This window comes from Hyperolius riggenbachi, chromosome 4 (assembly GCF_040937935.1).
Source record: "Hyperolius riggenbachi isolate aHypRig1 chromosome 4, aHypRig1.pri, whole genome shotgun sequence".
NCBI lineage: Eukaryota > Metazoa > Chordata > Amphibia > Anura > Hyperoliidae > Hyperolius > Hyperolius riggenbachi.
The window spans coordinates 80,164,890-80,170,889 of NC_090649.1; positions in this window are offsets into that span (position 1 = coordinate 80,164,890).

Consider the following 6,000-nt stretch of genomic DNA (forward strand, 5'->3'; position numbering starts at 1 on the left):
ACCAAAGAGCTATTTGACCTGCAGGGCAAATTTCACCAGAAGACAGAAGATCAGAAAGCCCCTTTGGGAAATACAGGGCTCTCTCCCTCTCCTCCCCCCCCCCCCCCCCAAAAAAAAAAAAAAAACACACCACAGATGACTGGCGGTTGTAGAATATTCTTTGTTCTTAACTACCCAGATTTACTGAATATATATACCGAGTACGAGGGGTGCTCGGATACACCTTTTTAAAATCCGAATTGAATTCGGAACCGGATACCCAGATATCCGGATCCAAATCGGATATCCGAATCCGAAATTTCTGGTACCCGAATAAAAAAAAAAAACAAAACAAAAAAAAAAAAAAAAAAAAACACACAACAACTGGATATCCGAACCCATTATCCGGGAAATCCGATCGGATATCCGGATAGCAAACCGGAAGTGGCCTATAAATTGCTTCCAAAACGTTTTTAGGGTAAATTATGCATGTAGCTTTTTTTTTTTTTTTTTTTTTTTTTTAAAGAAAAACACTAATTATGTGGGAAGTTAAAATACCAAAAAAAAAAAAAAAAAAAAAAAAAGGGGATCATTAGTCCAAGACTGAGCCAGGAGGTTGTGGTAGAGGGTGGTTAGGCAGGCATAGTGATTCCCAGCCACTTCATGTCCCCCCTCTTGCGAACAACAGGGGCCAGCAACTCACCTTTCACCCAAGCCTGGTTTATTTTCAGAAAGGTCAGTCTGTCCACAGACTGGGTGGACGGATGAGAGCGCTTCTCAGTGGACCATGCCACCGGCCGCACTAAAGCATCTCAGACAGCACGCTGCAAGGAGGGCAGGACAGCACTTCCAGGGCGTACTGCGCCAGCTCGCTCCTAATATCCAGGTGCTTGACCCAGTAATCCAAGGGGTCCACAGGTGTGTCGATGTCAAGCCCACTGTATGACCCCATGTAGTCCTGACTGCCACCATCCGGGTCAGGTGCTAGTTCTGGCTTTGATAGCCGGATGCTGCTACAGGCACCTCATCTGTAGGCAGCTGTACTGGCGTGGCATAGAGTGCCTTTGTCAGAGACAGCAGGTTTGTTGGGCGCCTGCTGCTGCTGGACGCAGGCACCTGCTGCTGTGCTGGCTGGACTGCGACAGCAGGGGAGGGGTGGGAGGGAGGCTGGGGAAAGGCTTCATCCAAGCGCTGAACCAGATTCTGCTGCAACTCCCTCATTCGGCGCACATGGTCTCTTCCTACAGGCAGGAACTGAGCCAGCTTCCCCTTCCGCCATGGGTCTAGCATTAGGGTGATCCAGATGTCCTCCAGAGCACGCATCTGCTTCACCCTTGGGTCACTGCAGCATGTGCGTTGCCATGGGGAAGAGGGATGCCATCTCTGTTAACACATCGGCACTCCCAGAGAGGGACAGTGCTGTCTTCCTCTGACTCCTGAGCCTCCTCCTGCTCTCATTACCCCCGCAGCTGCACTCAGCTGTGCCCCCTCATCTTCAAGGGTCAGGGACCTCCAACTCCTACAAGTCCTCAACCTCCTCCCGCCGCACAGAGGTTGACTGTGCAGGTGGCTGCTGCTCCTGCTGGATCAAGGCTGCCTCTCCCACTTCCAGTAGAGCATAGTGGGCCCCTGTCCAGCATGCAAACCAGGGGCACCCCACTCACACACCGACACAGTCCCCGGCTGACCATGTTGGTGGCCGCCCGGAAGGGAGCCAGCAAAACAAGCACACCTGCTGCATTTTCCCCCAATCAGCACTGGGGATGAGGGGCAGGAGGTGGATAGTGCTGGTACTGGACAAGGTTGGCGGCCACGGGTGGCATTGGCCAGGTACTGGTTGACAGCCCTGCCTCTTCAACCAGACGCTCCAACATGGCCAGGGTGGGAGTTCCATCGCGTTTGCAACATCAGCTAGAGCTGAACCTCCCACGGCATCGGCTCATTATTGCACGGCTTCCAGGGCCGCTGTGGCACCACCCGAGCTGCGAAAATGACCCATGGTTCACCTTGCAGCTCCCAAAAGAGTGTCCATCCCCTGGTAGGTGCGCAGGAATTTCTGCACCACCAGGTTCAGGACGTGGGCCAGACAGGGAATGTGGGTGAGGTTTTCCCCGGTGGATGGCGGCAACTAGGTTGGCCCTATTGTCGGACACAACCTCCCCACCTCTCAGGCCCTCTGGGGGTCAGCCAACCTCCTCCTCTGCTCCCTCAGGTAGCGAAGTACGTTGGCTGCTGTGAGATTGTTCTTCCCCAGGCTGACCATCTCCAGCAGCGCTTAGCAGTGGCGGGGCCTTCACGCTGCTGCTGAGGCGGGTGTGTGGCAGTGGGTTTGCCGGAGGATGGAACCGGATCAGAGCTGGAAACCTACTGCACTTCCCCTGACTGACCCTGCTTCAGGGTGGCACCACCCACTGGCTTCATGATGCTGCGGTCCCCTCACCCTCTTCCACCAAAAACTTACCCAATGAGCGGTGAAGGACAGATAGCAGCCTGTCCCAAACCAGCTGCTCCACAAGTCCATAGTGACTCCACATGATCCAGGCCACGAAGCAGTGCAGTGCTGGGATGGTCGTGCGTGAAAAAGTAGTGACGGCTGGGGATTGACCAATCCGGCGCTGTGCACTGCAGGAGCGCACGCATCTGGCTCCCCTCCTGCACAAACGAGTACGGGAGGAGCTGGGAGGACATGGCCCGTGCAAGTAAGCCGTTCAGCTGGCGGATGAGACGGCTGCCGAGAGGCTGAGCCCTGACCACAAAGGACTCGCTCAGCAGGGGTCTGGTGGTCATTTTCTGGCTTGCACGGGAAGCAGAGGAGGGAGCAGAGGAGGTCACTGAGGACTGGCTGCCTGAACAGGCCGCAGTGTTGGCAGGGTGGCAGAGGGGGCTATGGTGCTCTGACCACTGCCAGTGCCAGATTCCTTCAGCCTCTCAACACCTCATGCTCATGTTTGTGCTTGACAGATGGTTGATGAAGCTGGAGGTGGCATAGTTGGAGGGGTTACAACCTCTGCTCAGCTTCACATGGCACACATTACAAGCAGGGCCGGGACGAGGCAGAGGCTGAAGAGGCTCCAGCCTCAGGGCGCAGTGTAGGAGGGGGCGCACAATTCATTCAGCAGTCATTCCCAATTGTGTTTGAAGCACAAAGAAATACGAAAAGGGACATACATAGCAGTGACTGCAAGCCAGATAACTAGAGATTAAGGTGTTGGGGATGTTGGGGGCCCTGGGGCGCCTCTTAGTCTAATAGCAAATTAGTGTGTGACGGCTGGGGTTAGAGGGATGGAGGGGCGCACTTTGCAGTCTCAGCCTTGGGTGCTGAAGGACCTTGTCCCGGCTCTGATTACAAGTGTCCACTGAGGGCAGATTAAAAAATCTGCCAGATTGGGGATAAAAAAAGGTTTTCCCTTATGCCCTGAAAGAGGTGTGCTGCTCCTTTAAGCAGCAACACCATGACCTCTGCTGGTTCCACGAACCTGCAATTTGTTAGGTTGGGGATTGGGGCATTTTTTGAATGTAGTGGGTGGGGGGGAGGAGTAGGCAGCCTTAGGCAGAGGGAGGGGGTGAGGTAACTTTCAGTTACCTCAGTTCTGAGAGCTAGAGTGAGAGTGAACGTCTGTTCACTCTTGCTGTGTTAGAAATGCCCAGCAGGAAAATGGAGGAGCGGGATTTGGCGGAAATGATCCACCGCATCAGGTAGGAGGCTTCAAGACGTCCTTGCAGTGGGACCTTCGCACCCGCCGACAGCAGGGATCCCACCCATGCAGCCACCCAGTGTGCAGAGCGAGGCATCGACACTAGCGGGGGCGGGGAGCGTGCTTTGCGCCCCTCCGGTGGCAGCAGCAAGGACCAGGCCCTCCAGGCTTTGGAGGGCAACAGAGCGGCTGTCCCCTTCCCCCATCTCCGGCTCGCACCTGCTCATCACGTGGCCAAGGGCTTGTCCAGGACCCCAAAGGGGAAGAAGGCCCCGGCCGGCACACGAGGTGGCAGAACCCTGAGTATGCCTGGGGCAGGGACATAGGCATAGTGCAGCAGGCAGCTGGAGGGAGTGGAGCCTCGGGGTCATCTGAAAGCGGAATTGAAGGAGAAGATATGGAAAAGGGAGTAGGATTACATTTTTACATTGCTGCCCCCTTGAACGATTTAAGGCCTCTTGCACACTGCAAGCAATTCAGATTCAGATTCCGCTTTTTAATCTGTTTTTACATCCGATTCAGATTCCGATTTGCAGTGTGCAGGGAGAAAACTGCAAATCTGAATCTGAATCTGAAGTAAAAAACTGATTAAAAAGCGGAATCTGAATCTGAATCGCTTGCAGTGTGCAAGAGGCCAAACAGAGAGCTGGGTAAAAGGGAAGGACCATAGGAAGGAGGAGGATGAGGACCGTCGGCGTTACAGGCTTATTCCCAGGACATTTGGGGAATTGGCTGCAGGCCTTCACAATTATGGGAAGCGTGATAGGTGAAAAAATTTCCAGTGAAGTGTACGCCTCTATTTTGCTATTTGGATGCGCACAGAATGTATGGGGGTCTGGCATGGTACCGACGGATGTCGGTACAAACCGGACCTGGACTGGCATCATAAGGACATCGGAATTTGGCTGAGGGTGATGAATTCTAAGGGGGGGGGGATTGTACGGAGCCGCAAGTAGTCTGTCGTCGTTTCAGAATAGCGCCTCCTCTGCAGGTGCAGGGGCCCCCAGCTCAAATAAGGGGTATGCTGGGCCTTTAACCTCCTTAGCGGTATGCCCAACACTGTCGGGCATACCGCCGGCTGTCCACAGGAGCCCCCCATAATAATGTTAAGTGATCGTGTAGTTGTAATATCTTCAGCTAGCGCTAGGCTAGCTAGCAATGGTGGCCGGCGTCCCCCCTGATTACTTCTGATCCTCCCAATCACCGCTAAATACATTACCCCCCCTGGATCCAGCGATGGTGCAGCCGCCCTGCACATCTCCAGTCCTCTCTATGGGGAGGATCGGGTCTGCTCATGACGTCGCCGACGTCATTTTCGATCCTCCCCATAAAGAGTGGAGCTGTCCGGGGAGGCTGCGCTGATCGCTGGATCCAGAGGGGGTAATTTATTTAGCGGCGAACTGGGGATGGGAAATAATCAGGGGGATGCTGGCCACCATTGCTACCGAGCCTAGTGCTAGCTGAAGATATTACAACTACACGATAACTTAAAATTATAATGGGGACTGTTGGCTGCAAACCCTCCGGCGTGCGTAATGCCCCAGGAGGTTAATGAGGCCCTAAGTGGGGTGCAACATGTAAATTTAAGCACCAGTGCGCCTTCTGTGCCGGAACGCACTCTGCAACTAGGGTTTTTAAAAAGAGCAAAGGGGAAGGGGGGGGGGGGGTGGAAGTTTCAAAAGGCTCGGGGATTATGCTGGAAAAAAGGGATGACGCCGGAAAAAGGGATGACGCCGGTGAGTCTCGTGATGGAACTTTGGCTTGATCGTTATGAGGATCACCATGCAGCTGCGATACTCAGGGAGAGATTGAGTCTGTTTCACTATCCCGTCTACAGCTCAAGTAAAGCCCATAAAGAAGAGGAACTTAAGTCGGCTAGGTTACATCCACAGGTGATTCGGGAAAAATTGGGTAAGACAGTGCAATTGGGGAGGATGGCGGGCCCTTTTGAGAGTCCTCCTTTGGAAGATTTGATTGTGTCCCCGCTAGGGGTAGTTCCAAAAAATGAGGTGGGGAAATTCAGGCCGATTCATCATTTATCATTCCCGAAAGGGCACTCAATGAATGATGGAATAGCCAAGGAATTATCCTCAGATAGCTGCGTGCTCTTTGACTAGGTGCTAGGAATGGTACGGGAGGCAGGGGAGGGAGCACTCATGGCAAAGACTGACATTGAATCCACGTTTTAGGCTGCTTCCGCTTCACCTGGAGAGCATGAGGCTACTAGGCTGCTATTTTGACTGGGCTTTTTACATTGACAGGTCTTCGACTGTGCGCGAGTGTGCGCGAGTGAGTGTGTGGCCGGGCGCCATGGCAATGGGGGAGT